Genomic DNA, 11743 nt, shown 5'->3' on the forward strand with positions numbered 1-11743 from the left:
TCATTGAGAAGCTCGACAAGAACAACTACCCTTCATGGAAGTTCCGTGTCACGAACTTCCTTATTAGAAAAGGCCTCTACGAGTTTGATTCAGGTGAGGAAAAGGAGCCAGAGGTGAGTGATCCTCCAACTGCAGAAGAGACAAAGGCACGAAAGGAATGGAATGCAAAAGACAAGAAGGTCATGTATTGGTTGTCTGCAGTAATTAACAATAATATGTTGGAACATATTAGAAATGCAGAGAATTCATATGTAGCTTGGACCATACTTGAAAGTATGTTTTCTGTAAATACAAAGGCACGAAAGATTCAACTCAAGCAAGAGTTGAATACATTGAAGAAAGGAAAGATATCTATCAATGAGTATGCACTAAAGGTAAGGAGCATTGCAGATGCCTTGGCAGCAATTGATGCAATGCCCGATGATGATGATTTGGTGTCGTCTACCTTGGGTGGACTTAACAATGAAAATGCTTGGAAGTCTTTTGTAACTTCCGTATATGTTAGAAAGCCATTTCCAGATTTTGATGAGTTGGTCTCCCTTATGATCACTGAAGAGATCAACAAGCAGAGTGAGACATCTGACAGAAGTGGTGAATAGGTTCAAGCTTTCTACTCCAATTCAGGAAGGGGACGTGGTAGATTCTCTGCAAGAGGTCGTGGTACAGGACGTGGTAGTGACAACCAGCAAAACAGATTGAATCAACAATTTGGTGATATGCAGGTTTCAGGAGGTCGTGGTAACTTTAGAGGCAGGGGGAGTTTTAGAGGAAGAGGTGGATGGCAGAACAGGGGTTCTAACAACTCTGGTATTGTGTGTCACTACTGTGGCAAAATAGGTCATATTGCAGCCCAATGTTATGCTAAGAAAGATGATATTCGCAGTGGGGTAAGTTGCAACAAGGAAACTATGCATTGTCTTCAAGACAGAATGAAGACAAAAATGAACGTCTTTTTGTTATGCAGCTATGCTTAATGCTGTTACAGGAAAGGGAACGCATGATGATGTTTGGTATGTTGATTCAGGTGCATCCAATCATATGACCAGCCATGCAGAATGGTTTGGAGAGATGCAGGATTTGAAAAATGCAGGTTATGTGCAGACAGGTGATGATTCATGTCACCCAATTTCACACGTTGAAAAAGTTCCCTTGTTCTTGCATGATGGTAAGACAAAGAGTCTTTCAGATGTATCACATGTGCCATCTATTACAAATAACTTGGTGTCAGTCGGTCAAATGGTAGAGCAAGGGTTGCAAGTTAGATTTAATGCAAAGGGTTGCTTTGTAGAAGACTTCAATGACAAGTGTAGGTTAGTTGCAAAGGGAAGTAGAGTTAGATGTATGTTTACTCTGGATGCTGGAATTCCTACTATGAATGCTGCTATGTATGCCAAAGGGAAAGGTGTTGTTGCAAACATTGAAATTTGGCACAAATGCATTAGACATGCAAATGTACAAAGGCTAAAATTAATGCAGTCCAAAGGGTTGGTTACAGGTTTGCCTACATTTAGAGTTGCAGAATTTCATAAGGTATGCGAAGCATGTCAGTTTGGTAAGCAAGAAAGACAATACTTTTCACATGATAGAGATGTAAGCAGAAATATCCTTGATGTTGTGCATACAGACATTTGGGGGCCTACAAAAAATGTATCTCTTGGAGGCAGTTCATACTTTTTCACATTCGTTGATGATTTTTCTAAAAAAGTGTGGGTATATTTTATGAAGGAAAAGAGTGAAGCATTTGAGCACTTTAGAACTTTCAAGGCTGCAGTTGAAAGAGAAACAAGCTTGAAAGTAAAGTGCTTAAGGTCAGATGAAGGGGGAGAGTACCTCTCGAATGAGTTCAGTGATTTTCTGAGGTCTCATGGGATAAAGAGACAGTTCACATGCAGGTATACCCCATAGCAAAATGGGATTGCAGAAAGGAAAAACATGCATATTGCAGAAGTTGCATGTGCCTTGATGGCTGAAAAGAATATGCCTAAGCATTTTTGGTCTGAGGCTATTCATACTGCTATTTATATTATGAACAGAACCCCCATAGCTGTAGTTCATGGTATGACCCCCGAAGAATGTTTTATAAGTAAGAAGGCTGATGTCTCACACTTGAAAGTGTTTGGCTGTATTGCATATGTTCATGTGCCAGATGAGTTGCGAAAGAAACTGGATCCAAAGGCTGAAAAGTGTGTCTTTATTGGATACTCTTTAGATCAGAAAGGGTATCGTTGTTATAACCCTGTCACATGTAAGTTCAGAGTGAGCAGGGATGTCATCTTTGATGAAATGAGCAGTTGGTATGCATCTAGTGGTGATGCATTGGATGATGATGATGATCATGACACTCATGTGCAGGCTGAAAAGCAAGAATCACGGACTCTTAGTGGACCAGAGACATCATCTGGTAGTCCTTGGTCTGGGAGACTAAGGAGTACCTCTACATCTTCAGGTGCATCTAGTAGCACTACAGGTAAAGACAAAGGAAAGAATAAAGTGTCAGAAGGCATTGATGCAGTTCTTGATGGAGACTCCAGTGGCTCAGAGAGCTTGGATGATGAGCTTGGTATTCCTTTAGTGAGGACTCCAGGTGTACAGAGAGTACGCGTTAATGCAAAGACTCCATTGAGTGATCCAATGGTACGCAGGTCTAGCAGGGTGAGATACCTTGTTAAAATATTTGGTTTTGAAGGTTATGTAGCTCACCATTATGCTTATATGGTGAAACTAGTTGAGGATGTTGAGCCCACATGTTTTGAGGAGGCTGTTGGTCATGCTCATTGGGATGCAGCAATGGATGAGGAGATGGTTGCATTAGAGGCCAATAAGACTTGGAATCTAGTATCATTGCCAAAGGGCAAGAAAGCTATTGGATGTAAGTGGGTTTATAAGATTAAGCACAATGCAGATGGTTCTATTAGTAGGTACAAAGCTAGGCTGGTTGCAAAAGGCTATGCCCAGACATATGGCATAGATTATGATAAAACCTTCAGTCCAGTTGCTAGGATGGCAACTGTCAGATGTGTGATTGCTTTGGCAGCAGCCAAAGGTTGGAGGTTGCAGCAAATGGATGTGAAGAATGCCTTCTTGCATGGTGATTTGCAGAAAGAAGTGTATATGGATTAGCCAGCAGGTTATGAAGATTTAGAGCATCCCATGTATGTGTGTAGGTTGAAGAAGGCGCTCTATGGGCTCAAGGAAGCACCTAGAGCATGGTTTGACAAGATCAGAGAGTATCTTGTCAATATTGGGTTTTATGTTTCTGATGCTGATCACTCACTTTATGTGAGAAAGGGAGATGCAGGTTTGGTCATCATAGTCATCTATGTGGATGACTTGATTATTACAAGTGATAGTGATAGTGGGATTGCTGAAGTCAAGGACTTTTTGAAGAAGAAGTTTGAGATGAAGGATTTAGGTGAGCTAAGATACTTCCTTGGCATTGAGGTGATCAGATGTGATGATGGTATATGGCTCTCCCAAATACAGTATGGCTTGGATATGTTGTCCAAGTATGGTATGACATCATGCAAACCACTTTCAGTCCCATTGGAGCAAAATGTAAAGTTGAGTGCTGATGTTGGGGATGAGATAGAAGACCCTACTATGTTCAGGAGGATAGTGGGGAGTTTGATCTACATGACCATTACAAGGCCATACTTGAGCTACGTTGTTGGTCTTGTAAGTCAGTTTAGGTAAGTACCTAGAAAGCCACATTTGGATGCAGTTAGATGCATATTGAGATATGTGAAGTCCACATTACATTATGGACTTTTCTATGAGGCAGGTACAAATGTACAGGTGTTTGGATACACAGATGCAGATTGGGCTGGTAGTATGTCTGATAGAAGATCTACCAGCGGATACATGTTCTCTCTTGGTAGTGCAGCAGTTGCTTGGAGCAGCAAAAAGCAATCTGCAATTGCTTTGTCGAGTATAGAGGGTGAGTATAGAGGTGCTGCTGTTGCAGCATGTGAGGTAGTATGGCTACAAAAGTTAATGGATGATTTGGATGTGCAGGTGGAAGATCCAGTTGTCATTTATTGGCTAGGAACTCTGTGTTCCATGCCAGGACAAAACATATTGAGGTACACTACCACTTTGTGAGAGAGAAGGTACTAGCAAGTGAGATTGACTTGGTATATGTTAGCACACAGGATCAGATAGCTGACATCTTCACGAACGCATTGGGTATAGAGAAGCTTCAAAAGTTTCAAGGTTTACTTGGAGTTGCAGAGATGCAGTTGAGCTTGAGGGGGAGTGTTGAGATAACAAGCTCAACACATGTGGACATTGATGATGGACCGCCTAGTTAGATGGGTCCACACGTCTACACTTAGCACGTCGGTGGTCATTATGACTCTCACATGGCCACTAACTTATTACTTATTATATTAAGGTTGTTACACCTATTTACAACTGGCATAGTTATAGAGCCAGTCGACTAATGTAGTCGGTTATGCATTGTTTGACTTAGTAGGCCACTTTCCTTTATGTTGTATCTTATATATACTTTGTGTACATTGTAAAGAGTGTGGAAGAAGAAGAAGAAATCAGCAAGAAAACGTTTTGGCCTCTATCTCTCTTCTTGTCTCTTGAGTGAGCTTCTCCTTGTGCATTCTGTGTGTGTTCGGCGCAGCATCTTGAGCAAGTCCCCCCACCACGCAATTCTTGACAAACTTCGGCTAGTACTAATAGATGCTTGTGGAAAACATTAACATATCCTAGTCATTAGTAAAGGTGCATCTATTTTTGTTGTCTCATGGAATAATATGCGCATGGGGGTTCGTGAAAGTCACTCACCGCAAGGACACTTAGCAATATGGGAGAAGAATATGATGAATATTTGAAGTAAAAGAATAGCTAGAATTCAGGTTCGATCGAAATGAGGACATGATAAGGTGAAAATGGAAACAAGAATTTCCATCTTCAAAAGATCCACTTCCCCAAATTCTTGATTTGATGCATTCAAGAATAAATTTCATGAATCTTTCTCCAAGATATTCACAGCTCCTTGCATACAAGAGAGGGTAATAGTTATGTATGAATATACAAGAAGAAAATGTGATTAGAAAGTGTTTTGGACAATGTAGATATGGTTCTTTCAAGAATTAAGGACCCAAAAGGTTGAGGAAGGCCTTTTCCTTAAAATATGTGTGATAGATCCATCTTTAAAACTCATATGTGGTTACAGGGACATCATATTATCCTCAAATAGAAGCTTTCAATCTTCAAATTTAATCTGATACATATCATCCATCCAATGGTGACATTGCAGTAATCTCACAAAGCTCCAGAATCGAGTTCATTTAATTCGGAATAGAGACTTGAGAAGTCTAATTTGTCTGAAGCTTTGTTGCAATTGTAACACAATATGACAACGGCGTGGCACCTTTGGCATAGTAATATCTCTTACTCCCCTCTCCAGCATAGTATTTGTCACATATGGAGTCGATGCACAAGATTTAATGCAGCTTCCATGGCCTTGTGACAGAGAACATTAAGCCGAAGGAGGCTCTATATGATGCCAAGCAACTGTGCAGGCCTTATAAACACATGGAGATTCGATAAGTGCATCGGAATGGAGTTGGCATGGTGGCAGAGATGGTCTTATATCAAGTGCTTGTCGAGACTCATTAGGGAAAAACATGATGGAGGTGCTATCGAGGAAGGTGATGAATCAATCGCTAGACACCCTCCTTTATTATCGCATTACTCTTCTTCTTCTTCATCACCATCCCGTCGTCAACTTCGTCTTTCCGCCTCCCGTCATCCTTCGGCCTCGTATGCAGAGCTCGTCTTCCCCAGTCTGTCGTCTTCTCGTCCTTCATTACATTCTTCATTCTAGCTCTTCCCCCCCTTCAGTCTCTATTATGTCGCACCCTAATTCATGCTTTTATAGATAATTTCTACGACTCCCTGACAATTCCAAATTGGAGCCTTTTCCTCAGAAAAAGCTATCGATATTCCGACATCAATACTTACCTTAGTCATGTGGCCATCACGAGCTTCTAAAATCTTTATGCTTTTTCCATTGCCATCTTTATTGCTAGCTCCCATATATGTTTTGTGTATGCCATTTGTGTTAACCGTTCTACCATTCTATGGACCATCATCATTGATGTTATCAGAGTCATTATCTTCATAGCAAGCCAATGTCCCTTTGTCAAAATTTAACCAGCCCTAGGGGCATGACACAGATCTATCACAAAAAACTCTCAATGGCTGTCCTCCTTGCTTTCGTGGATGCCTTCAAAGTAGCTCACTTCTCAAGAAGAACCCATAAGATTTTCTCCTGATCTTCTTGAAGTCCACATTAGACCATCCATCGTGTCTAGACAAGGTACTCAAATAACGGCCAATCTGTAAATACTCTCCTGTATAAAAATACTCATCAAAGCTTTCCAAAGTAGACACATGACAAATATGTTTAGCATGTATGGCTGAAAGATCAGCCCCATTATTAGCATCATCAATGCAAGAAAAATCCATATCATCATACCTCACTCGTGAAAGAATATTAGCTACTAGGTTATCTTTACCTGCTATGTGCCTGAACTCAGGGTTCATGGATTTTATGTATCCAATCCACCTAAGCATGGCAATATTTGGAGTAGAACAACTCGTGATCATACCTAGAAGGGGAAAATAATCAATCTCAACCATCACAACAGCCTCTCTGTCATTCTTAAGAGTCATGACAACTCCCAAGAGCTCCCTCTTAATCTGTGAGTACCTACGTTGCCACTCGTTTATGACTTTCACTCCAAACCAAATAGCACACCTATTCCCATCTGCATCAACTTGGCCAACAAGCCATCCAATGCCGATAGAATTAGTATCAACAGTAAGAACAATAGGTCTTCCACACTCATAATTTTCCTTTCAAAGAGTCGGAGCAGCTCTCAATAATTTCTTTAGTTTTTGCATAGCTTTAGTATGCTTTATCTCCCAATAAAAGTATTGCCCTTTCCTCAAGAGCTGGTAGAGATCATCCGCAATATGAGCAAAATGAGGAATCCAAAATAAGATAAAACACACAAGCTCCAAGAAACCTGTGAATCTCTGAACTATAAGAGCAAGTCTCTGTGATCTTCTCTATGGCATCAACCTTCGCAAAATAAGGCTTCCTACCATAATATCCACACATATGTCCAACAATCAAAACTTCTCTGGCTTCAAAAATAGATTTCAACCTTGACAATGTCAAATTCACTTCCTCCACCCTACAAAGAATCTTCTCAACATCTTTAATATGTGAGGCCACAAAGAACCTGCATCCATGATCCTCTAAAGAATCATCATTCTCTTTCTCCGAGAAACTTTTGATAGGTAAATCATCAATGGAAGGCATAGTAAGCTTAGGAATACAATCTCGTAGAACCTTATTCATCCCATTCATCATATGGGCAACTGAATTAGCAACTCCTTGCAGAAGCATACACATTTGGACAAGGCTTAAAGGTGTCTTCATTGTAGTCAAATTTTTCTCTCAAGGGCAAGCTGGAACTGATCATATCCAGAATAAAGTTCACCAAGTGAATAGATAGCATGTCCTACAAAATCTTTGGCAAACTCATATGCCATAGATCCTGCACCAACATTTCGAATAGTGACCTTGTTTACTAGCTGTAAGTCCTGTATGAATCTAAATGTCCCATTCTTCTTAGGAAATGTGAACCATCTGTTGGAATATGGAGGTGAAGATAGCTCTAGAATCCCCATCCTGATCCACTCATTCAAAAGCTCCACCAATTTGGGCAAGTGAGCCATTGGCACATGAATAGGCCATAGATTCCAAGGGACATGCAGAATGGTAAAAATAACCATAGGCGTCACGACCCTAGGATCAACGCATTCAATCTCATGTGGGAAGAAAGCAAAAGCTTTCCCATGTCTGCATAACATCTCTTCAAAACATCTTACCTCTTTAGGAAGCAGAAAATATTTGGTCCCAATCTTCATTTCTTTCAATGTCTCAGGTGAAAACTTATGTCCGATACCTGCAAGATCTCGTAAAGGAGGTTACAAAGCAGCTCTCCTAACCATCTCATCATTGTCGAAAGGTAGTGGTCCTACAAGTGGTCTAACCTTCTTGTCAATTGTCTTATATTTTGTCTGAACTCTAACTTCATTGCTACAACCTACAAATTTCAGCCCTTGTTGAAAATATCTTGGTAAATACAAATTTTGCTATCATGTATAAACAACAATGTCCAACTCATTTGGCTAAAATATGTTAGCAAAGAATACTTTTTGCTGAGAATCCTTAGCACCCAAATTCTTTTGAAGCATGAAATCAGCAATTTTTCAATACATCGCCAAAGAATGGATCTGTAAGACATATGACAACTCTTCATTTTTAGTATTCAGCAATACTGAAAGATCTTCCATAGTATCCGAGCATGAAAGGCCATCATAGAGACCATCTATCCGATCTTCTTCCTGCAAAACACCTGCAAGCATAAACTCTTTTTCTTTTCTTTTTATCTACTTCTTGGAAACTCTAGGCATATAAAAAATATGCTGAAAACACAAAGTACTTTCAGTGGATAAACCATAAACACATGAGGAAAAACTACCGCTTCCAAGAGGCGAGAGCTTTCCTTAACTTATACCACTATTGTCTCGCAAGGTAGTGGTACCTATAAAAAATCCCACTCTCCTACTGGAAGAGTGGAATCCCTTAAAGAATCCCTGTTTCACTGATGGTTGATACAAATGGTCATGAATTGAATATCCCTCCTTCCATCCTTGCTTCGGATCCTTGCTTCTGATCCGTGCATAGGCAGACCCATCATCTACAACCTTAGTCTCCATTCGAGACTCAATAATAAATGGCTGCCCCAAAATAATAGGATAGGAACAAGAGTTTTGCACAAAGAAATGTTAAGACTCACCCACATCTCCAATAGAAATCTTCAAGTTCGGGCAAGCAGCTGCAGTGTTGTTGGTTGCACGTATGTGCCAACCATGCTCCACATCAACTGGCCATCTACTAGTATCATATAAACCTCGTACTATGACATTAATCTCAGAGCCATGATCCAATATAGCAACACAAGGAGTCTCTGTCTCACCAAGCTTGACTAGATTCTATGTAGTCGCACGAGCCCAATGACTATAAGAAAAATGGCTATGAGGCACTAGTCTAGGTGCATCTTTGCTCTCGTCATACTGTATGAGCTGAAGTAAAGGATAAAGAGACTTCTTGGACTGTATACATAGAGCTCCATCTGTGGGCTACTCAATAGTCTCCTCATCTGAATCAATCTCCTCAATTTGCAACCCATAAAGAATAGCCTCATGCAATAGTTAAAGCCTCTCGATGGATCATATCCTGTGTTGGCTCTTCAATAACATGTCGTTTTCTTTTAATGATGTCAATGATAACATCATGAAATTGTCTTTTGGACATCCCCAAGACTTCTCCAAGAGTAAGTTTAATTTTGCAATTAAGAATCTGATCCTCAAGTACCTTTTCTCAGTCCGTGGCTGTCTCAACATCGAATAGCAACTGGAATCTAGGTTTCTTTTTTGGATTCAAATCCTTTTTCTTTGGGGCCTTCTGATATTCTTGTACTTTTGGCTTCTGTACGTTAGCCATACTCTTCTCCGGTCCTAAAGAAGAAGGCTGAAGGAGTGGATCAATATCGCTAGTCTCCATCTTCGATCCTTCAGGTTGATCATTATCTCTTTTCCACTTCTCTTCAACAAGCGCTTCAAATCCTTGAGATTTCACAATGTAAGCATAGATAGAAAAGATATCAACAAGATCATTCCATCTAGTCCCTTTTCTGATTGCATCTCCTATGGCTGAAAGTTTGGATGATGAAGCTTTACCTTTATTTTTTGCATGCAATGCATAGGACCATAAAGGAGACTTGTCCTTCAGCAATTGCTGCAATTGAAGACCATAGACATTAGCTTCTCTTGCCACCTCTCGCATCACATAAGAAGAGCGCAAAAGAGACTCCTCTAATAATTTCTGCATACCTTCTTTACCAAAATTTGGTTTAATTAATTGCTATGTATCTCCGAAACATATCATCTTGTCCTTCCAAACTACCAACTTCAGCCTTTTTGTCTCATCAAAATCTTGATAGTCCTTTCGCTCATGGTCTAGACTATCGCACCACATGCAACGACGAACACGATCATTTCTGCAAGAATTTATAGGAGTAGAAGAGGTTGGGATAGTGATTGGAGGTGCTGCTCTCTTTTGGTCATCTTAATTTGAAAATATTTCAAGTTCTTTGAAATTTCATCCACCATGTCTTTGAGAGTTGGTTTTGTAGATGGTCTGACAACTGCAGTAGGAATAGGCATAGACATAGGCATAGAAGTAGGCATAGACACATGATGAGAAATAGGAGAAGTCGAGGTAGGAGAAGACATCGCTAGTGGTGGTTGCATGCCGTTTTGCAAGTGAGCCTTTCATCTCTGCCTCTTTGTCAATGTAGAAATGGCATCAACAACATCTTGCCAATCCGTCTTCAATCCCATAGACTGCGTACGGTCTTCAAGAAGCTCTCCCAACTCGTCGTGAAGTGTAGGATCAACTGCTTGCAAGAATAACTCCGCTTTCTCCTAGTTTAAGACTCTTTGCTCTAGTGCATCCAACGGGTTGTATTATTCTTCAAACTCTCGCAACAACTTAGAAGCAACAAGTCCTTTGTTGGGCTGATAGATGTACTCTCTGAATGTTTTCCGTGTAGCAATACCATAATATTCCAAAAAATATTCGTCTTTGAGTGCTTTCTTGAAAACATTCCAGTTTGAGTCTTGCATAAATAAAAATGTCACACCCGCAAAGCAAGCGTGACAAGCCGTAGAAAATAGCTGCTCTAGTTGGTAGGAACTCCGAAGAAGTGCATCTGGCTTTCAAAGGCTTTAAGATAGGCTAAAAATTTCCGACCATCAAATAATTTATGCTCGCTAACCAGAGCCTCGATTGCTTTGATTGCACCATGCTTTGTTCTTGATGCAGTATTCATTATTGATCCAATTGTTGCTGATGTAACTGATATTGCTGCATAGATAACTACATTTGCTAATTTTGCATCATAATGGCTGAAGAAAGAGTTTACAATAAAGTCTTCATCTCATTGGATAAAAAGAAAGAAGGAGTCGATGAAGTGGGTGGATTTTTTGAAGAGTCTCCCATCTCGATGATCAAAAGCGACTGTTGGGTTCACTAGGCATCACACGGAATAATACGCATAGGGGGGGTTCGTGAAAGTCACTCGCCGTAGGGATTCTTAGTAAAATGGGAGCAAATGATGATGAATATTTGAGGTAAAAGAATAGCTAGAATTCACATTCTATCAGAATGAGGACATGATAAGGTGAAAATGGAAACAAGAATTTCCATCTTCACAAGATCCACTTCCCCAAATTCTTGATTTGATGCATTCAAGAATAAATTTCATGAATCTTTCTCAAAGATATTCAAGGCTCCTTGCATTTAAGAGAGGGTAGTAGTTATGTATGAATATGCAAGAAGGAAAAGTGATTAGAAAGTGATTTTGACAATGTAGATATGGTACTTCCAAGAATTAAGGACCCAAAGGTTGAGGAAGGCCTTTTCCTTAAAATATGTGTGATAGATCCATCTTTAAAACTCACATGTGGTTACAGGGACATCGTATTATCCTCAAATAGAAGCTTTCAATCTTCAGATTTAATCTGATACATATCATTCGTCCAAAGGTGACATTGTAGTAAGCTCACAAAGCTCTAGAATCTA

At 40.0% G+C, this 11743-nt stretch overlaps 1 pseudogene; it reads right to left on the reverse strand.

Annotated features, from left to right (window-relative positions):
- Window positions 1–6054, reverse strand: part of LOC148040257 (uncharacterized) — a 38929-nt pseudogene extending 32875 nt beyond the window's left edge.
- Between the last annotated feature and the right edge of the window lie 5689 nt (window positions 6055–11743).

This window comes from Lygodium microphyllum, chromosome 2, assembly GCF_053477565.2.
Source record: "Lygodium microphyllum isolate KBCC chromosome 2, Lygodium_microphyllum_v1.1.10, whole genome shotgun sequence".
NCBI lineage: Eukaryota > Viridiplantae > Streptophyta > Polypodiopsida > Schizaeales > Lygodiaceae > Lygodium > Lygodium microphyllum.